At 47.5% G+C, this 23576-nt stretch overlaps 1 protein-coding gene across 1 annotated transcript in view; it reads left to right on the top strand.

Annotated features, from left to right (window-relative positions):
• The first annotated feature begins 17890 nt into the window (after positions 1 to 17890).
• LOC141051183 (uncharacterized) overlaps positions 17891 to 23576 on the top strand; it is a 106309-nt gene continuing 100623 nt past the window's right edge. Inside the window, exon 1 of the mRNA XM_073548046.1 lies at positions 17891 to 18160. The gene's annotated coding sequence lies outside the window, so the exon portion shown is untranslated. The remainder of the gene's footprint in view (positions 18161 to 23576) is intronic.

Genomic DNA, 23576 nt, shown 5'->3' with positions numbered 1-23576 from the left:
TGGCCCATTTTTGGAGTTTTGTGTGAAACGATCAATGTTTTGCTTTTTGCTTCATTCTCGTTTGTGTTTTTTTATTTAAGACAAATTAAATGAAGATAATAATACCAAAGAATTTGTGTTTGCAATCATTTTCAGGAGGAAACTGAGTATTATCTGACAAAATTGCAGGGGTGTCAATACTTTTGGCCACAACTGTATGCAAAGATGGGATGTCATATAATACAATTTTATAATGGCCAGATGATTAAATATAATAGAAAAATAAGTGAAATAAATATAAAGTGGCAGCTATATACAAATATGAATAAAGTTAAAAATGACAAATAAGATGAGTAATAGTGAAAATGTAAAATAAATAAAATATAAATGTGCAAAGAGGAGTGCAAAAAAACATGAATAATGTATATGAAAAATAATCATTACAAAATATTTAGTGAAAAAATGACACTTTCAAAATCTAGCAAAAGTAGTATTATCTTGTTTTCTCCATAAAATATATTTATGCTATCCATACATATACTCAAAATATCTGTTATCTCCTTCATATAAAAATGTAAAAAAATATGAAAATATATTCATGTGCAAGACCAAATATTTTCGCTACAAAGAGGAGCACCAACCCTAAAAAATATAACAATAAATAAAATATTTAAATAATAGAATGACACACTGGCGCTAGTCCACTTGGCCCAGAAGAAAAAAATTGGGTGTTCCCAGATGCTGCTGGTGATTGACAGGGTCACGTGATTACTCTGCAGGGTTTCAGGATACTTTATAAGGATGCTCTGTGCAATGGCAGGCACAACCCTGATGAAGAGAGAAGTTCTCTTGAAACGCATTGGTTTTGTGCCACTAGCAAGCCACCGTCCTTTCCCAGTGTAACGTCACGCTACACCCTGCCCCCACCACACGCCGACCTCAGCGTCGCTCATGGCCAGAGCACGCGAGGTAGCGGCGATCCGCACTGCTTCACTGCCCAGCAGCAGCGGTCATCACCCGTCCAATCTAGCACGCTTGACTGCACCACCGATCACCAGCTTCCAAGTAAGTGCCACCCCTCCCTGCACTATACCAGCAAGCACAAGCCTCCTCTAACCCTCATCTATGTCACAGGTCTGCCTCTGCATATAACAGTCTAGTACCAGGTGCTCTTGATTTATCTAAGGATATTCAGCCACAAGCATTCGGCAAGGTTAGCCTCAGCCTCCACCCGAACCATCAATCATTATTCCTTGGTACCATTTGGCTTTTTATCTGATATTCAAATCTTTTTATTAGTAATTATATTTAACCAGGATTAGGGGACATGTGCCAGCCAATATTCCAGTAACAGTTCCAAGGTTGGATGCACATATGGTCGGATTCATTAATAAGTAAGTCTAGCAGAATTTCTTTTAACCCTTAAGGGGTTGCCCCACCTTTTTGTAAGATAAGCGTACTCTACTTGTTTATTTATTCGTTCACTTTTTTGGCAGCTACTTACATTTTCAAGACAAAGCGATCAGCCTTAAGGACATTACGTTTTTTCTATACACTAACAAGTGAGTAGCTTACAGTATTTTCTAAAACAAAACAAATAGGCTTTATTTATTTATTCATTCATTTATTCATCCCACTTTTTGTGCCAGCTATCCATATTTCCAAGACCAGGCAACCAGCCTCCAGGACATCTTGTTTTTTCCATACATTATCAAGTGAGTAGTCTAATATTAACTCTTGTCTTTCCCAGTATAGCGCGGTGTAATAAATAAAATATATGAGAATATAAATAAAAAATAGAAGAGTGGAGAAAGAAATTTTTATTGATTAAATATAAAAAATGTAATAAAAAAAGTAAATAAAATAAAAATGAAATAAAGTATATAAAGAAAACTACAGGAAGCTAGAAAAACCCCACTCTTCATTCAGACCACACGGAGTCATATTCTGCAACGTGGTAATCCACTTGCGATCTTTGTGCAGTTTCCTAGTTAGACCCCCCTCCTTTTTCCCGGATAAATAAGGTCAATACCTCTCACCTGAAGTAAGTGAGATTGGCCAGGGTGAAAGCGATGAAAATGTCTTGCCAATGGTTTTAATTGTAAAATGCTTTCACGATCATTGGGCTGTTTCTCTGCAAAGGGGCCAGGACGACTGATCCATGAAAGAATGAATGGGGCCATGTATCGTGAGATTTTGAGTGCAAATCTCCTTCCATCAGCAAGGGCATTGAAGATGAAACGTGGCTGGGTCTTTCATCATGACAATGATCCAAAGCACACCGCCAGGGCAACGAAGGAGTGGCTTCGTAAGAAGCATTTCAAGGTCCTGGAGTGGCCTAGCCAGTCTCCAGATCTCAACCCTATAGAAAACCTTTGGAGGGAGTTGAAAGTCCGTGTTGCCAAGCGAAAAGCCAAAAACATCACTGCTCTAGAGGAGATCTGCATGGAGGAATGGGCCAACATACCAACAACAGTGTGTGGCAACCTTGTGAAGACTTACAGAAAACGTTTGACCTCTGTCATTGCCAACAAAGGATATATCACAAAGTATTGAGATGAAATTTTGTTTCTGACCAAATACTTATTTTCCACCATAATATGCAAATAAAATGAAAAAAAAAAAACAGACAATGTGATTTTCTGGATTTTTTTTTCTCAGTTTGTCTCCCATAGTGGAGGTCTACCTATGATGTAAATTACAGACACCTCTCATCTTTTTAAGTGGTGGAACTTGCACTATTGCTGACTGACTAAATACTTTTTTTCCCCACTGTACATAGAATTACATGGACAGGTTGCCAAATATATGACCATAGATGTACGACAATTAATAAAATGTAAAATCTTATATTCACGTTTACCCAATGAATCATAGAAAATATTAGTTTTGATTACATATTGGCAAGCCTTGCATGTACCACATTTGTAAGATCCCCACTTAGGACCCTTGGATTCAAAAATATAATGAGAAACTGGAGGAACATAATGACTATGAATCAGTGAGTCATGCAAAGTCTTGCTACGTTTAGCAATAATAAATGGACGTTCAGGCAATATTTTACACAAAGTTGGATCTTGCAAAAGAATTGGCCAAAATTTTGTAATAATGTTGTTGTCACGTGGACCCGTCCAGTGTGACACGACCAGCAGGCCGGTAACTAGAACAACAGGACGTGGCACGTGATACTGTCCTGTGTGACACGGCTCGCAGGCAGGTAACTAAAACAAGACAAAGGGAAGGGAAACAGTTACAACATTGGGCCCTGCGATAGGGAAAGGGGACATTGAGACCTCCTGCACTCCCCTGAGTCAGTGTCCCTAATGCTCCTAACGTTCCCTATGCCGGTTCCGCACCGGGTGCCGATCAGGAACCTGTTGCCCTAGCACACCCTACACCTATCCCTTGTTAGGTAGCTGGGTGGCGCAGGCACTGGCTCCACTGCTGTACTAATACACACTAAGGAAAAACACAAACAGGGAAACACCACTTAGCTTTACTCAGTTGCACTTGCTCCTGGCAACAGAGTCCAGCACCAGCATGCAGCTCTCCTCCTGAATCGCTGCCACCAAGCTCTCTCAGAGCTACAAGGAAATCCCCTATGACTCCTTTCACACCAGGGCTAACAGTGCTGCAAAGAGCGCTCTCAGCTCCTTCCTCCACCAAGGATGGTTGAAATGAACACTATCACCAACACTGATTGCAACACCTGTGACTCTTTTATAGCAGAGCCAGCAATCACACCTGCATTATAATCATGTGCACTTAACTAAAGAAACTAGAGTGCAATGACGCTCACCACCACTGGGGGCAAACTTAGAACAAACGACACCACAGTGCAATAATCCTAATGGCCACCGGGGGCAAAAACCAACCTTAAGCACAGCTTAGGGAAAAAAAAGGTTACCTGTGCTTTTTATCAGTCCTGATCCAGCATGAATCATAACAGTTATCCATTTCATGCCATCTTGAGTGATAGTTCGATATAAGACGAACCTGTCCATCACTTTGTTTAGTTTTGGTCCTAGAAACCTAAAGGGATTGACAATTTGTTTCCTTTGCTCTAATATATGCTTTCTGGATATCACTAACAAGATAACCCCATTGCAGAAATCTAGAAGTAAGTTCTTTGGCTTGTAGTTCAAAAGTCTCTTCTTGATCACATATCCATCTGGCTCTTAAAAATTGGCCCTTGGGTATAGCTCGAATAACATGAGCAGGATGAGATGATCTGGCATGGAGTAGTGCGTTAACACTTGTCTCTTTCCAAAAATTCTTGTATGACGTTGCCCAGATTGATCCAACAATATTCCCAAATCCAGAAAATGGATAGAGTCCTGCGTGATGGTCCAGGTAATGTTAACAGTGTTGTTATTCAAATATTCAAGATATGTTTCCAGCTCAGTTCTTGATCCCTGCCAGACAAATATGATGTCATCAATAAATCTCATCCAAGATGTTACTGACCCCATAATACCATGAAAAGGTTTGCATAAGATGGTGCAAAAGCCTCACCCATTGCCACACCTTTTTTTTTTGAAGATAGAATCTATCTTTCAACACAAAATAGTTGTGAGACAACGCATTCTTCAATAGCCTCATGAGAAATCCTATCAGAGAGTCATCAAGTTTACGACTGGATAAATAGCGTTTGACTGCGTTGAGACCTTGTTCATGTGGTATTGATGTGTAGAGAGACTCTAAATCACAAGTAATAGCATACATATCCCCACTCATGCATACTCCATCTAATCTCTGTAGTGCCTCAGTCTTATCCTTGATATATGAGGGTATTTCAAATACAGTTGGTTTCAGATAGTAGTCCAAAAATTGGGAGACTGGTTCCAATAAACTGCCAATGCCCAATATAATTGGGCATCCTGGGGGATCTTGTTGTACTCTTATGGACTTTTGGCAATAAATAAAATGTTGGAACAGATGGTGAAATAATACGTAAACCCTCCAAAACTTTTGTGGTCATGATACCCTCCTCTAATGCCAAGTCCAAAATATCAAATAATTCTTTTTGATAAACTGTAGTTGGGTCTCTTGAGACAAGCGTTGGTAACATGCTGGATCATTTAACTGTCTAAAAGCTTCTCTCTCATACTGCGTGGACGGCCATACCACAATGTTTCCACCTTTGCCAGATGGATTAAAAATGATTCCTCTCATTTTATTTTGTTCTTCCAATGCTTCCCTTTGTTCTTGACTGAGGTTATCATATGGTCTGTGCATTGGTATTTGTCGTAATTCACTACAAACCATTCTCACAAAAACTTCTATTGAAGAATTTAATGTGAGAGGGGGAAAGTTTTAGATTTTTTATTGATAAAGGTTGGAAGGTTACCTGAAATTTCCTCTTGTTCAATAAGGAGATCCTCTAGTGTCTGTATCGCCGCCAATAATTCTTCCTCTGTAGAGAAAATAGTAACATAGTTTTGAAGACTGAAGGAAGACCTTATGTCCATCTAGTTCAGCCTATTTTTGGTGCAGCTGTTCTGCATTGTTGATCCTGGGGAAGGCAAAGAACCCACAGAATAGAAGCCAATTTTCTCCATAGGGAAAAAAATTCCTTACCCTAAGCTGGGTCAACCATCTACCTATAATATTCTGTTATTTGTAACCTTCTATACTGTTGCTCACAAGAAAAGCATCCATTCCTTTCTTAAATTCATTCAGTGAGTTGGCCATCACCACTTCCTCAGGAAGAGAATTCCAGAGCCTCACTGCTCTTACCGTGAAGAACCCTCTTCTATGCTGGTGCAGAAATTGTCTTTCCTCCAAACGAAGAGAATGCCCCCTTGTTCTTGTCACAGTCCTTGGTACAAACAGTTCATTGGAGAGATCTCTGTATTGCCCTCTGATATACTTGTACATATATATTAGGTCTCCCCTAAGTCTTCTCTTTTCTAGAGTAAATAGACCTAATTTTGATAACCTTTCTGGGTATTGTAGTGAACCAACTCCATTTATCATTTTAGTAGCCCGCCTTTGAACCCTTTCAAGTGCAGTAATGTCTTTCTTGAGCACCGGCGTCCAAAATTGCACACAATACTCCAAGTGTGGTCTGACGAGTGATTTGTACAGAGGGAGAATTATGTTTTCATATCATGTCCCAGGACCTCTTCTAATGCATCCCATGACCCTATTTGCTTTGGTGGCAGCTGCCTGACACTGGGCACTCCAATTTAGCTTCTTATTGACTAAGATGCCTAAGTCTTTTTCCATGTCTGATTTCCCCAGCAGTTTCCCATTTAGTAAGTAATTGTAGCATCTGTTTCTCCTTCCCATGTGCATAACCTTACACTTATCTGTGTTAGACCTCATTTGCCATTTTTCAGCCCAATTTTCCAATTTACACTGGGACATTACTATAAAGTTAAAAAAAAAATCATGTGTAAAAATTTATAAAAAATCCCTAAATAAATTATTAAACTAAAAATATTCCCTAATAAAAAAAATTTTTGTAAATAAAAAGAATAAAAGTGCACATATTTAGTATCGCCATGTCCGTAACGACCCGCCCTATAAAACTGTCTCACTAGTTAACTCCTTTGGTGAACCTCTTAAAAAAAAAAAAAAAAAAAAAAAACAAAGTAAAAAACAATGCTTTATCATCATGTGTGGGGGGTTTCCACTGTTTAAGCACATCATGGCCTTTCCATACGTGACATGACGTCCGTTTTCAATTCCTGCCAATTTTACGTCAAACAGCTCTCCTTCCCTCTTGAGCTCTCCCATGCACCCAAAAAGGGTTTTACCCCCACATATTAGCATACTCAGGACAAATTGCACAATAACTTTTATGGTCCAATTTCTCCTGTTACCCTTGGTAAATTTTAAAAATTGGACCTGAATTAAAATTTTTGTGAAAAAAAAGTTAAATGTTCATTTTTTTAAACATTCAAAAATTCCTGTGAAGCACCTGAAGGGTTAATAAACTTCTCGAATGTGGTTTTGAGTACCATCAGGGGGGCAGTTTTTAGAATGGTGTCACTGTTGGATATTTTCTATTATATAGACCCTTCAAAGTGACTTCAAATGTGATGTAGTCCCTAAAGAAAAATGGTGTTGTAAAAATGAGAAATCGTTGTCAAATTTTAACCCTTATCACTTCCTAACAAAAAAAAAAATTTGGTTCCAAAATTGTGCTGATGTAAAGTAAACATGTGGGAAATGTTACTTATTAAGTTTTTTCTGTGCCATATCTTTGTGATTTAAGGGCATAAAAATTCGAAGTTGGAAAATTGTGAAATTTTCACCAAATTTCAATTTTTTTCACAAATAAATGCAAGTTATATCAATGAAATTTTACCACTATCATGAAGTACAATATGTCACGAGAAAACAATGTCAGAATCACCAGGATCCATGTAAGCGTTTCAGCGTTATTACCTCATAAAGGGACAGTGGTCAGAATTGTAAAAATTGGCCCGGTCATTAACGTGCAAACCACCCTTGGGGGTAAAGGGGTTAATATAATTATCCATCAATTCCGAATTCCTTTTGTCAACATCAATAAGGATTTCCAAAAAGGGACGAGAGCATGCATTACAAGTATCTTCCCATTTTTTTATTTATATCTCATCCTCCATGGGAAAAGATGGGAAAACTTGTATGCATAAACCACGTGTCCATGCATGTCCAGCTGAAAACGGAGCCTCACTGACCGGAGGTAACCTCGATGTCATCACTGGTCTCTGAGGCTGCGCTCATAGCAGTATAGTGAAAACTGTGTTTAATTTTATTTCAAATAAAGAACTTCATTCTGGCTGTGTGTTTATTTACAATACAACTATAGGATTAGTAATGGATAGGGGTCTTATAGATGCCTCTCCATTACTAAGCCATGGGTTGATATCACCTGACAATACAAAGGTGACATGAACCCCACTTGCCATCTCTACAGGGTAAGTGGGAAGAGCCAGGCAAAGTGCCAGAATTGGTGCATCTAAGAGATGTGCCTTTTCTGGGCAGCTGCAGGATGCTATTTTTAGGCTGGGGGGGCCAATATCCATGGCCTCTTACCACCCTAAGAATACCAGCCATCAGCTGTCAGCTTTAGCAAGGCTGGTTGTCAAAAATGGGGACAAACCCACGCAGTTTTGTTTAATTATTTATTTACAGCGCAGAAGCTGCTGATGAATACTCCCATCCACCGCTCCTGCTCTCGCTGTTATTAGCGGCAGCATGTGTCAGCTGATGGGAGCAGTTGTCCCATCAGCTGACACCAATGACAGGAGGTAAACTTTATACCTCCAATCACAGCTCAGCGCTCATGCTGTCTTTTGACAGTGTGTGAACAGCGACTCTCTGACCGGCCGGGATGATTTCACCACCGATCAGAAGCGGTGTTTGCCGTGCTGTCATGCACATTACAGCACAACAAACACCCGGTGTTCGGGCAGCCAAACCCGAACAGTAACAAGGACTTCCTGGTGAAGTTCATGTTTGGTGTCCATGCCCGAATAGTAGGTGTTCGGTATGGTCACCAAACTTTAATGTTTGGATTAGCCCATCTCCACTCATTATGATTTAAAAAGAGAAAACAGTAGTTTGACAATATGTGGCTTCAACCAACCACTAACCATGAGTGGAGAAAAAGTTTTGGTGTTATCATTCATATTCTCAGAAAAAAGGCCAAGAACGCAAAAATTCGGCTGGGGTATGTAAACTTTTGAGCACAACTGTACATACACATGCTGGCTGCGCACGGACAGTATACAGTGAAGGAAATTATTATTTGATCCCTTGCTGATTTTGTAAGTTTGAGGGTAGGTTAATTTTAAGGGTAGGTTAATTTTAACATTGAAAGATAAAATATCAAAAATAAAATCCAGAAAATCACGTAGCATAAATGATATACATTTATTTGCATTTTGCAGTGAGAAATAAGTATTTGATTCCTTTGGAAAACAAGACATAATACTTGGTGGCAAAACCCTTGTTGGCAAGCACAGCAATCAGACATTTTTTTATAGTTGATGATGAGGTTTGCACACATGTCAGGAGGAATTTTGGTCCACTCCTCTTTGCAGATCATCTGTAAATCATTAAGATTTTGAGGCTGTCACTTGGCAACTTGTAGCTTCAACTGCCTCCAAGAGTTTTGTATGAGATTAAGGTCTGGAGACTGGCTAGGCCACTCCATAACCTTAATGTGTTTCTTTTTGAGCCACTCCTTTGTTGCCTTGGCTGTATATTTTAGGTCATTGTCTTGCTGGAAGATCCAGCTACGACCCATTTTTAATGTCCTGGAGGAGGGAAGGAGGTTGTCACTCAGTATTTTACAGGACATGGCTCTATACATTCTCCTATTGATGCGGTGAAGTAGTCATGTGCTCTTAGCAAAGAAACTGTCATAATCCCTGTGCAGGTTTTGACCTGCACACCAGGGGTTAATGTCTTGATCCCAGTGCAGGTTCTGACCTGCACACCTGGGGTTAATTATTGTGGCCTCTTTGGTTCGGGGAGAGTTTCTTATAGCCCTGGGAAGCTCCAATCCCCGTCAGTTACACTTTTGCCATTGGCCGAGTGTGGTGACCCGTGTGCCTGTGCATTTTGCCTGCTTTCTAGCTTGTTTCTATGGTTCTGACCCAGTTCTGTCCCCCGTTGTGAGTTTGCCTGTTGATTCTGTGCTGTATATCTGTTCCTCTGGTTTCTGACTTCTTGGCTATGTCCTGACTATCCGTTCTGTCTAGCACTTTGGTATTGTTGTGCTATCTCGTGTTTTGACTCCGGCTTGATCTGGTTTACGTCTCATGTCTATGCCCCTTGGTAACTTTGTCCCATAGTTACCTTTCTTGGAGTTTTCCTTCAGCTCCTAGCTCTCTGGAGCTTAGGCCACGCCTCCAGCAGTCACGTGCTTCAGGTCCTGTTACCTTAAAGCACGCATCTTCACCACTACTGCCCCACTCCACATGTATCTCTGAGCACAGTTTGTCTTACTCAGGACACGCGCACTGGCTCAGTGAGCAAGTGCAGTATGGTGTCTCTGACAGAAACACCCCCAAAACATGGGGAAGGTGTTCTTTGGGTCATAGGCACCATTTTTCTTCTTCCAAACACGGTGGAGTTAAGTTAATGCCAAAGAGATCAATTTTTGTCTCATCTGACCATAGCACCTTCTTCCAATCACTCACAGGATCATCCAGGTGTTCATTGGTAAATCTCAGACGGGCCTGCACATGTTCCTTCTTGAGCAGGGGGACCTTGATGGCACTACAGGATTTTAAACCTTTACAGCGTGATGTGTTATTATTGGTTTTCTTGGTGACTGCTGTCCCAGCTGCCTTGAGATTATTAACAAGTTCTCATGTGTAGTTTTAGGCTAATCTCTCACCTTCCTCATGATCAAGGATATCCCACATGGTGAGATTTTCCAGGTTGCACATAGAGAGAATATATACACATTGTTGTGAGCTCATCTGTTCATTCACCTTTTGTGTCCGAGGATCTCCCTCTTCTGGTGAAGGAAGGTAGTGAGGCTGATTTGGATGAAAGAAACCAAACACCTGATCAGGTGGATTGTGACTGGGTAACAGGAACTTCAGACTGGATATAAGGCAGCCGACGCCCTTCTGAGTTGCTGATGATTTCTCTGCTGGATTCTTGGAGACCAGTCTGATTCCTGCTTCCCAAAGATAAGTTTTTGCTCTTCTATTGAACTTATTAGTTTTGGTTTTGTTTACCTTGTTTTTTGGAGTTCAGCCATCCCCGGACGTGGGTGTGCTGGACTCTTTTTCCTTGATCAGTGTTCTCTTTTGCTCTGCTTTCAGAATGTTCTGAGTGCTGATATAGGGTTTGAAGTCTAGTGACTTCAGGGTCCTTTTTGCTTATCAGTTGTGTTAGTAATATTTTTAGCAGGGTTTTCTCGGATTGCAGACAGCAGCTTTTCTGTCCTGTCCTTTTTAGTTAGCTTGGGCCCCGTCGTTTGCTCAGCCTATCTTTCTATCTGTGTTGGTGTTTTCATCTTGTTTCACCGTCATTATATGTTGGGGGCTGCCTATTGCGTTGGAGTCTGCTCTGGGGCAGTCAGTTTTTCCCTTTTCTCTCTTTAGGCTTATATAGATCTCCGGCTGTGACGAGGTGTCTAGGATCACCGTAGGAACACTCCACGGCTACTGCTAGTTGTGTGATAGGATTAGGGGTCTGCAGTCCGCTAGTTTCCAACCTCTCTGTTTTTCTGGGCTGAGCTTGTGTTTTGTTTTTTCCTCCTCGGTGACTCAATCATAACAGGGATCACACAGCTGAGGCCACTCCAACAACACAGCCACAGCATCCATCTGATGCTGGGTAAACAACCTCTGAGGGGGATCACACAGTTGAGGCCACTCCAACAACACAGCCACAACCGCCATCTGATGCTGGGGAAACAACCACTGAGGGGGATCACACAGCTGAGACCACTCCAACAACACAGCCAACAACCATCTGATGCTGAGGAAACAACCACTGAGGGGGATCACACAGGTGAGACCACTCCAACAACACAGCCAACAACCATCTGATGCTGGGGAAAGAACCACTGAGGGGGATCACACAGCTGAGGCCACTCCAACAACACAGCCACAACAACCATCTGATGCTGAGGAAACAACCACTGAGGGGGATCACACAGCTGAGGCCACTCCAACAACACAGCCACTACAGCCATCTGATGCTGGGGAAGCAACCACTGAGGGGGATCACGCAGCTCAGGCCACTCCAACAACACAGTCACAACAGCCATCTGATGCTGGGGAAACAACCACTGAGGGGGAATCACACAGCTGAGGCCACTCCAACAACACAGCCACAACAGCCATCTGATGCTGGGGAAACAACCACTGAGGGGGATCACACACCTGAGGCCACTCCAACAACACATCCACAACAGCCATCTGATGCTGGGGAAACAACCACTGAGGGGGAATCACACAGCTGAGGCCACTCCAACAACACAGCCACAACAGCCATCTGATGCTGGGGAAACAACCACTGAGGGGGATCACACAGCTGAGGCCACTCCAACAACACATCCACAACAGCCATCTGATGCTGGGGAAACAACCACTGAGGGGGAATCACACAGCTGAGGCCACTCCAACAACACAGCCACAACAGCCATCTGATGCTGGGGAAACAACCACTGAGGGGGATCACACAGCTGAGGCCACTCCAACAACACATCCACAACAGCCATCTGATGCTGGGGAAACAACCACTGTGGGGGCTCACACAGCTGAGGCCACTCCAACAACACAGCCACAACAGCCATCGGATGCTGGGGAAACAACCACTGAGGGGGATGACACAGCTGAGGCCACTCCAACAGCACAGCCACAACAGCCATCTGATGCTGGGGAAACAACCACTGAGGGGGATCACACAGCTGAGGCCACTCCAACAACACAGCCACAACAGCCATCTGATGCTGGGGAAACAACCACTGAGGGGATCACACAGCTCAGGCCACTCCAACAACACAGCCACAACAGCCATCTGATGCTGGGGAAACAACCACTGTGGGGGATCACACAGCTGAGGCCACTCCAACAACACAGCCACAACAGCCATCTGATGCTGGGGAAACAACCACTGAGGGGGATCACACAGCTGAGGCCAGTCCAACAACACAGCCACAACAGCCATCTGATGCTGGGGAAACAACCACTGAGGGGGATTACACAGCTGAGGCCAGTCCAACAACACAGCCACAACAGCCATCTGATGCTGGGGAAACAACCACTGAGGGGATTACACAGCTCAGGCCACTCCAACAACACAGCCACAACAACCATCTGATGCTGGGGAAACAACCACTGAGGGGGATCACACAGCTCAGGCCACTCCAACAACACAGCCACAACAGCCATCTGATGCTGGGGAAACAACCACTGAGGGGGATCACACAGCTGAGGCCACTCCAACAACACATCCACAACAGCCATCTGATGCTGGGGAAACAACCACTGTGGGGGCTCACACAGCTGAGGCCACTCCAACAACACAGCCACAACAGCCATCGGATGCTGGGGAAACAACCACTGAGGGGGATGACACAGCTGAGGCCACTCCAACAGCACAGCCACAACAGCCATCTGATGCTGGGGAAACAACCACTGAGGGGGATCACACAGCTGAGGCCACTCCAACAACACAGCCACAACAGCCATCTGATGCTGGGGAAACAACCACTGAGGGGATCACACAGCTCAGGCCACTCCAACAACACAGCCACAACAGCCATCTGATGCTGGGGAAACAACCACTGTGGGGGATCACACAGCTGAGGCCACTCCAACAACACAGCCACAACAGCCATCTGATGCTGGGGAAACAACCACTGAGGGGGATCACACAGCTGAGGCCAGTCCAACAACACAGCCACAACAGCCATCTGATGCTGGGGAAACAACCACTGAGGGGGATTACACAGCTGAGGCCAGTCCAACAACACAGCCACAACAGCCATCTGATGCTGGGGAAACAACCACTGAGGGGATTACACAGCTCAGGCCACTCCAACAACACAGCCACAACAACCATCTGATGCTGGGGAAACAACCACTGAGGGGGATCACACAGCTCAGGCCACTCCAACAACACAGCCACAACAGCCATCTGATGCTGGGGAAACAACCACTTTGGGGGATCACACAGCTGAGGCCACTCCAACAACACAGCCACAACAGCCATCTGATGCTGGGGAAACAACTACTGAGGGGGATCGCACAGCTGAGGCCACTCCAACAACACAGCCACAACAGCCATCTGATGCTGGGGAAACAACCACTGAGGGGGATCACACAGCTCAGGCCACTCCAACAACACAGCCACAACAACCATCTGATGCTGGGGAAACAACTACTGAGGGGGATCGCACAGCTGAGGCCACTCCAACAACACAGCCACAACAGCCATCTGATGCTGGGGAAACAACCACTGAGGGGGATCACACAGCTGAGGCCACTCCAACAACACATCCACAACAGCCATCTGATGCTGGGGAAACAACCACTGAGGGTGATCACACAGCTGAGGCCACTCCAACAACACAGCCACAACAGCCATCTGATGCTGGGGAAACAACCACTGAGGGGGATTACACAGCTCAGGCCACTCCAACAACACAGCCACAACAACCATCTGATGCTGGGGAAACAACCACTGAGGGGGATCACACAGCTCAGGCCACTCCAACAACACAGCCACAACAGCCATCTGATGCTGGGGAAACAACCACTGAGGGGGATCACACAGCTGAGGCCACTCCAACAACACATCCACAACAGCCATCTGATGCTGGGGAAACAACCACTGTGGGGGCTCACACAGCTGAGGCCACTCCAACAACACAGCCACAACAGCCATCGGATGCTGGGGAAACAACCACTGAGGGGGATGACACAGCTGAGGCCACTCCAACAGCACAGCCACAACAGCCATCTGATGCTGGGGAAACAACCACTGAGGGGGATCACACAGCTGAGGCCACTCCAACAACACAGCCACAACAGCCATCTGATGCTGGGGAAACAACCACTGAGGGGATCACACAGCTCAGGCCACTCCAACAACACAGCCACAACAGCCATCTGATGCTGGGGAAACAACCACTGTGGGGGATCACACAGCTGAGGCCACTCCAACAACACAGCCACAACAGCCATCTGATGCTGGGGAAACAACCACTGAGGGGGATCACACAGCTGAGGCCAGTCCAACAACACAGCCACAACAGCCATCTGATGCTGGGGAAACAACCACTGAGGGGGATTACACAGCTGAGGCCAGTCCAACAACACAGCCACAACAGCCATCTGATGCTGGGGAAACAACCACTGAGGGGATTACACAGCTCAGGCCACTCCAACAACACAGCCACAACAACCATCTGATGCTGGGGAAACAACCACTGAGGGGGATCACACAGCTCAGGCCACTCCAACAACACAGCCACAACAGCCATCTGATGCTGGGGAAACAACCACTTTGGGGGATCACACAGCTGAGGCCACTCCAACAACACAGCCACAACAGCCATCTGATGCTGGGGAAACAACTACTGAGGGGGATCGCACAGCTGAGGCCACTCCAACAACACAGCCACAACAGCCATCTGATGCTGGGGAAACAACCACTGAGGGGGATCACACAGCTCAGGCCACTCCAACAACACAGCCACAACAACCATCTGATGCTGGGGAAACAACTACTGAGGGGGATCGCACAGCTGAGGCCACTCCAACAACACAGCCACAACAGCCATCTGATGCTGGGGAAACAACCACTGAGGGGGATCACACAGCTGAGGCCACTCCAACAACACATCCACAACAGCCATCTGATGCTGGGGAAACAACCACTGAGGGTGATCACACAGCTGAGGCCACTCCAACAACACAGCCACAACAGCCATCTGATGCTGGGGAAACAACCACTGAGGGGGATCACACAGCTCAGGCCACTCCAACAACACAGCCACAACAACCATCTGATGCTGGGGAAACAACTACTGAGGGGGATCGCACAGCTGAGGCCACTCCAACAACACAGCCACAACAGCCATCTGATGCTGGGGAAACAACCACTGAGGGGGATCACACAGCTGAGGCCACTCCAACAACACATCCACAACAGCCATCTGATGCTGGGGAAACAACCACTGAGGGTGCTAATGTAAGCAGCCAAACCACAACACAACCACCCTCACAGGCAGCAAATGCCCCAGAACCCCAGGTATCACAAGCATCACCACCAATTCAACCAAGGTACGTAGCACATAGTGTGAGAGGAAGACGCACCAGGCGACATGATGAGATTGGGATGTAGCCTGAAGTAATTAATGCAAGACTTCTGCATGTCATGAACTCACTGATGCCAGAAACAGATGTTGAATGTTTTTGCCGCTCACTGTCTCCCTGTCTGGCATAAGTACCAACACAACCTCAAGAACGTGTCCGGGCAGCTATGCTGACCCTCCTTGCTGCCAGCCAGGGAGATAATGAGCCCAACCAGGTGCTTGCACCCATAGAACAGTGGAGAACTGACCAACGTAAGACCCAGTTGTCAACTATACCATCAACACACCAGGAGCAACCTCTTATGGGCCGGAACAAGCAACAACCAGCCAACAATACACACACATGGCAGCACCCTCTTATGTCCAGGAACCACTTCCTGTATCCGACATATGTATTTCCATGCTGGGTGTTCCTTGGTTACGTTCTTATGGGTCGCCCTCGCACACACAGGGCAGCGGTTTACTCGGTACCGGGCCGGTGTCAAGGTGGGAATGTGTCACAGCAGCGGTGACCTGGTCTGTGGCCCTGGGTGCCCAATTTCAATGGCGGTGATGTTAATGGTGTTAAAGTTTATTAGAATAGTTTGTGACGCCACCCGTGGTGTTTGGCAAGTAAGATGTTGAGCTAACGCTGCATGCAGATCCGCTGGGACTGATGGTGTGGTGCAGCAGAGATGGTATAGCTCCCCACAGGTGGAGCTGTAGTCCCAGGGCAGTGTAGGTGCAATAGATGAGGAGAGGCGCAGAATGGTATGGAGGCTGGTACCCAGGTGTAGTGGTGCGGGAATAGCTGGAGGACACCAGAGTATGCGGTTCCAAAGCTTTACTCACTGTTTGCAGTTCACACAACTGCCTGCCTCCGTACCGTGTTCTCCAGGTCAGGGCTCCAGCCAACCTCCAGGCAGGATAGGATTCTCCTCTCCACACTCTGCCAATATGTACCTTGCTGAACGACTCCTTCAATGCACCTTTAGGTGCGAAGCACTCCGGTACTTAGTTACCCTGGAATGCCTCTCTCTAGGTGTTCCTAGTCTTTACTTGTATGACAGACAGCTGTAGCCTGCTTCGGGGACTCCACTCTGCGTCCCGGCTCTCTATTCAGTTGCTGTTGTGTCCCAAGTCTATGATTGGAACAAGACGTTAGCGGCTCACTACTCCTCCAGTGTCTGTTGCCAGACATAAAGATCCAATCAACCTCGGGGACCGGGCCCCGGCCTTAGCGCTCTCTGGACTGGAAGGGTGCTCTATCTTTCTTCAACCAGCTTCCCACCGTCCTTCTATTCTCCTTCGTTCCGATCTGTTCTATCTCTCTTATGGAATCTGTAGTCTCCAGTCTACGTCTCTTTCTCCTTCTCTTCCTTCCCTGGGGAGCTCATTCCACTAAGACCTCTTTTGTATCATCTCACTCCACCCGCCTCCCAGCACATCTCATGTTACGAAGCAGGGTTCCACGAGGGGTGCTCTGCTAACCCCCAGCCTGAAGCTGTTAGGTGGCCCCACTGAACTATCCTGTGTGTGGAATGCAGGTGTGCAGTGTGGTCCGGAGTTCCCACCTTACCTGGATGGTGGGGCAATACACCTTAGGAGAAGGTGCAGTACCTCTGTGGCGACTGAAGCCTCAGGGGCACCACACTTATATAACCCACAGCTGCTTTTCCTGTAGATTCTGGCTCCCTCTTACCTCACGCTATAAATGTTCTCTGTCATACAGTTTTCTGATTGCTGAGCCCCTTGTAGACTTTCTCATATTATACTGGTTTTCTGTCTATATTAGGCCTGAGGAAGGGTCTGTGAGCTGAAACATTGCCACCACAAGAAAGACTATTCATGAATGAGGGTCTGAAAAACCTCACAATAAAGAGGCAAAACCTGGTGATTATGGAGCTGGTACATCTCTATGTAAATGCTGTGAAGTCTCCTGAGCAAGTGGTCGCTCTACGGGAACGTGCCCCCTGGAGGCCCCTATGTGCGCTGCCTGGACTCCGCTCCTCCAGCACCAGGACAGCCAGCACAGTCCTGTATATACTGAGGCCCCTGATCATGTGACCCTGACTCCTCCCCTCCTGTGACCTCATCCCAGGTCCTGTGCGCACAGAGCAGCCATATATGTGGAGTGCGGCTCTGCAGGTGGAGGTAGGTGCTGGAGATTCCCCATTACTGGGCTGCACAGGGGACAGTAACCCCTCCATTCCCGGAGATAGCGCCCCCTGCAGGTGGAGGTAGGTGCTGGAGATTCCCCATTACTGGGCTGCACAGGGGACAGTAACCCCTCCATTCCCGGAGATAGCGCCCCCTGCAGGTGGAGGTAGGTGCTGGAGATTCCCCATTACTGGGCTGCACAGGGGACAGTAACCCCTCCATTCCCGGAGATAGCGCCCCCTGCAGGTGGAGGTAGGTGCTGGAGATTCCCCATTACTGGGCTGCACAGGGGGCAGTAACCCCTCCATTCCCGGAGATAGCGCCCCCTGCAGGTGGAGGTAGGTGCTGGAGATTCCCCATTACTGGGCTGCACAGGGGGCAGTAACCCCTCCATTCCCGGAGATAGCGCCCCCTGCAGGTGGAGGTAGGTGCCGGAGATCCCCCATTACTGGGCTGCACAGGGGGCAGTAACCCCTCCATTCCCGGAGATAGCGCCCCTGCAGGTGGAGGTAGGTGCTGGAGATTCCCCATTACTGGGCTGCACAGGGGGCAGTAACCCCTCCATTCCCGGAGATAGCGCCCCCTGCAGGTGGAGGGAGGTGCCGGAGATCCCCCATTACTGGGCTGCACAGGGGGCAGTAACCCCTCCATTCCCGGAGATAGCGCCCCCTGCAGGTGAAGGTAGGTGCTGGAGATTCCCCATTACTGGGCTGCACAGGGGGCAGTAACCCCTCCATTCCCGGAGATAGCGCCCTCTGCAGGTGGAGGTAGGTGCTGGAGATTCCCCATTACTGGGCTGCACAGGGGGCAGTAACCCCTCCATTCCCGGAGATAGCGCCCCCTGCAGGTGGAGGTAGGTGCTGGAGATTCCCCATTACTGGGCTGCACAGGGGGCAGTAACCCCTCCATTCCCGGAGATAGCGCCCCCTGCAGGTGGAGGTAGGTGCTGGAGATTCCCCATTACTGGGCTGCACAGGGGGCAGTAACCCCTCCATTCCCGGAGATAGCGCCCCCTGCAGGTGGAGGTAGGTGCCGGAGATCCCCCATTACTGGGCTGCACAGGGGGCAGTAACCCCTCCATTCCCGGAGATAGCGCCCCTGCAGGTGGAGGTAGGTGCTGGAGATTCCCCATTACTGGGGGGGGGGCAGTAACCCCTCCATTCCCGGAGATAGCGCCCCCTGCAGGTGGAGGTAGGTGCTGGAGATTCCCCATTACTGGGGGGGGGGGCAGTAACCCCTCCATTCCCGGAGATAGCGCCCCCTGCAGGTGGAGGTAGGTGCTGGAGATTCCCCATTACTGGGCTGCACAGGGGGCAGTAACCCCTCCATTCCCGGAGATAGCGCCCCCTGCAGGTGGAGGTAGGTGCCGGAGATCCCCAATTACTGGGCTGCACAGGGGGCAGTAACCCCTCCATTCCCGGAGATAGCGCCCCCTGCAGGTGGAGGTAGGTGCTGGAGATTCCCCATTACTGGGCGCAGGCGCTAGGACATTTGTATTTGTCATTCTGGGCTTCATATAAGGGAACCTGTCACGATGAGGGTAGAAAACGTCAGCGATTCTCTCACCGTCTCCCTGCATTGTCACCAGTTAGAGCCGCGCTCGTTTCTCCTCCATAATGATGTGGATCCCTGTATAGAAAGCTTTAGGAGAAACTCAAAAGGTTTCACAAATTTGTCAGTTTTGATCATATCAAGGCGTCGATCAATCGGAGACGAGGGCACCCAACCAGTGTCTGTTTGGCTTCTTTTACACTCCCCCGTATTGCGGCCCCCGTATTGCCTTCTTGGGTCGTCGTTTTTCCCTGCTTGAACAAATTGGTGGGAAAAAATATTGCAATCTGCAAAAACAAGCTACTGTATATATCTATTGGGGCCACAAAAACACGGCAAGTGTAAAAGAACCCAGAGTGTACGGGCTAGTCTGATCTCAGCTGTCCAGTCACAAGTTTTTAAAATAACTACAAAGATATGAAAAGGGGCGTGGCTTTACATTACCCAAGGAAGAAGATATTCTCATTGGGGAAAGAAAGTGTTTTTATTGTGAATAACAAACTCGTAAATTATGGATTCTGCTGTTCATGAATCTGGTTCTATCCAGTTATCTAACTACTAGATGGTGGCCCGATTCTAATGCATCGGGTATTCTAGAATATATATGCAGTTTATTTTTGAAGATTTAATAATAATGCAATAATGCACCCCCCAATCCTGATATGTATGGTTCTCTCACCCCCAATCCTGATATGTATGGTTCTCTCACCCCCAATCCTGATATGTATGGTTCTCTCACCCCCAATCCTGATATGTATGGTTCTCTCACCCCCAATCCTGATATGTATGGTTCTCTCACCCCCAATCCTGATATGTATGGTTCTCTCACCCCCAATCCTGATATGTATGGTTCTCTCACCCCCCAATCCTGATATGTATGGTCCTCTCACCCCCCAATCCTGATATGTATGGTCCTCTCACCCCCCAATCCTGATATGTATGGTCCTCTCACCCCCCAATCCTGGTATGCATGGTCCTCTCACCCCCCAATCCTGGTATGCATGGTCCTCTCACCTCTCTTTCCTGGTATGCATGGTCTTCTTACTCCCCTTTCGGGGTATGCATGGTCCTCTCACCCCCCAATCCTGGAATGCATGGTCCTCTCACCCCCCAATCCTGGAATGCATGGTCCTCTCACCCCCCCAATCCTGGTATGCATGGTCCTCTCACCCCTCTTTCCTGGTATGCATGGTCCTCTCACCCCTCTTTCCTGGTATGCATGGTCCTCTTACCCCCCTTTCGGGGTATGCATGGTCCCCTCACCCCCCAATCCTGGTATGCATGGTCCCCTCACCCCCCAATCCTGGTATGCATGGTCCCCTCACCCCCCAATCCTGGTATGCATGGTCCCCTCACCCCCCAATCCTGGTATGCATGGTCCCCTCACCCCCCAATCCTGGTATGCATGGTCCCCTCACCCCCCAATCCTGGTATGCATGGTCCCCTCACCCCCCAATCCTGGTATGCATGGTCCCCTCACCCCCCAATCCTGGTATGCATGGTCCCCTCACCCCCCAATCCTGGTATGCATGGTCCCCTCACCCCCCAATCCTGGTATGCATGGTCCCCTCACCCCCCAATCCTGGTATGCATGGTCCCCTCACCCCCCAATCCTGGTATGCATGGTCCCCTCACCCCCCAATCCTGGTATGCATGGTCCCCTCACCCCCCAATCCTGGTATGCATGGTCCCCTCACCCCCCAATCCTGGTATGCATGGTCCCCTCACCCCCCAATCCTGGTATGCATGGTCCCCTCACCCCCCAATCCTGGTATGCATGGTCCCCTCACCCCCCAATCCTGGTATGCATGGTCCCCTCACCCCCCAATCCTGGTATGCATGGTCCCCTCACCCCCCAATCCTGGTATGCATGGTCCCCTCACCCCCCAATCCTGGTATGCATGGTCCCCTCACCCCCCAATCCTGGTATGCATGGTCCCCTCACCCCCCAATCCTGGTATGCATGGTCCCCTCACCCCCCAATCCTGGTATGCATGGTCCCCTCACCCCCCAATCCTGGTATGCATGGTCCCCTCACCCCCCAATCCTGGTATGCATGGTCCCCTCACCCCCCAATCCTGGTATGCATGGTCCCCTCACCCCCCAATCCTGGTATGCATGGTCCCCTCACCCCCCAATCCTGGTATGCATGGTCCCCTCACCCCCCAATCCTGGTATGCATGGTCCCCTCACCCCCCAATCCTGGTATGCATGGTCCCCTCACCCCCCAATCCTGGTATGCATGGTCCCCTCACCCCCCAATCCTGGTATGCATGGTCCCCTCACCCCCCAATCCTGGTATGCATGGTATCCTCACCCCCCTTTCCTGGTATGCATGGTCCTCTCACCCCCCTTTCTTGGTATGCATGGTCCCTTCACCCCCCTATCCTGGTATGCATGGTCCCCTCACCCCCCTTTCTTGGTATGCATGGTCCCCTCAACCCCCTATCCTGTTATGCATGGTCCACTCAACCCCCAATCCTGGTATGCATGGTCCCCTCACCCCCCAATCCTGGTATGCATGGTCCCCTCACCCCCCTTTCCTGGTATGCATGGTATCCTCACCCCCCTTTCCTGGTATGCATGGTATCCTCACCCCCCTTTCCTGGTATGCATGGTCCCCTCACCCCCCCCAATCCTGGTATGCATGGTCCCCTCACCCCCCCCAATCCTGGTATGCATGGTTCCCTCACCCCCCTTTCCTGGTATGCATGGTCCCCTCACCCCCCTTTCCGTGTAGCCGCGACCAATCAGCGTCGTGGCCCTCTGTCCGCGACCAATCAGCAACGTGGCCCTGTAGCCGCGACGAATCACTGCCGCGGCCCTGTACAAAAATAATATTAAAAAATAAAAAAAAAGTTATTCTCCCCGTCCAACGGCCTCCTGTCTTCTTTCCACGCACCCGGCCTCGCATTCCCAGTAATGCTTTGCGGCTTAGACCGCTGATGACGTCGGTCTTCTTTCTAGCTCTCACGAGAGTGACGTTGGTCTTCTTTCTCGCTCTCGCGAGAGTGACGTCATCAGCGGTCTAAGCCGCAAAGCATTACTGGGAACGCAAGGCCGGGCGCGTGGAAAGAAGACAGGAGGCCGTCGGAAGGGGAGAATAACTTTTTATTTTAATTCTCTGTTTTAGAGATTAAGGCCTGCGCCTGCCGCTGATTGGTCTCGGCCGCCAGGCCACGACCTATCAGCGGCAGGCGCAGCTTACCGTTACAAACAGCTGCGCCTGTCGCTGATTGGTTGCGGCCTGGCGGGGGACTCGCGGCCGTGACCAATCAGCGGCCCGCAAATTCGGGTATAGACAGACACAATAAGGCGTATATATATATATATATATATATATAGTCATATGTAAAAGTTTGGGCACCCCTATTAATATTAACCTTTTTTCTTTATAACAATTTTGGTTTTTGCAACAGGTATTTCAGTTTCATATATCTAATAACTGATGGACTCAGTTATATTTCTGGATTCAAATGAGGTTTATTGTACTACAGAAAATGTGCAATCTGCATTTAACCCCTTCACTACCAAGGGTGGTTTGCACGTTAACTACCGGGCCAATTTTTACAATTCTGACCACTGTCCCTTTATGAGGTCATAACTCTGGAACGCTTTCATGGATCCTGGTGATTCTGACATTGTTTTCTCGTGACATATTGTACTTCATGTTAGTGGTAAAATTGCATTCAAATAACTTGCGTTTATTTGTGAAAAAAACGGAAATTTGGCGAAAATTTTGAAAATTTCGCAATTTTCCAACTTTGAATTTTTATGCCCTTAAATCACAGCGATACGGCACACAAAAAACTTAATACATAACATTTCCCACATGTTTACTTTACATCAGCACAATTTTGCAACCAAAATTTTTTTTTGCTAGGAAGTTATAAGGGTTAAAAATTGACCAGCGATTTCTCATTTTTGCAACACCATTTTATTTTTAGGGACCACTTCACATTTGAAGCCACTTTGAGGGGTCTATATGATAGAAAATACCCAAAAGTGACACCATTCTAAAAACTGCACCCCTCAAGGTGCTTAAAACCACATTCAAGAAGTTTATTAACCCTTTAGGTGAGTCACAGGAATTTTTTGAATATTAAAAAAAAAATGA

The sequence above is a fragment of the Dendrobates tinctorius genome, unplaced genomic scaffold, assembly GCF_039654945.1.
Source record: "Dendrobates tinctorius isolate UK_male_01 unplaced genomic scaffold, ASM3965494v1 ptg000155l, whole genome shotgun sequence".
Lineage (NCBI taxonomy): Eukaryota > Metazoa > Chordata > Amphibia > Anura > Dendrobatidae > Dendrobates > Dendrobates tinctorius.
This window is presented reverse-complemented; position numbering and strand designations above follow the sequence as displayed.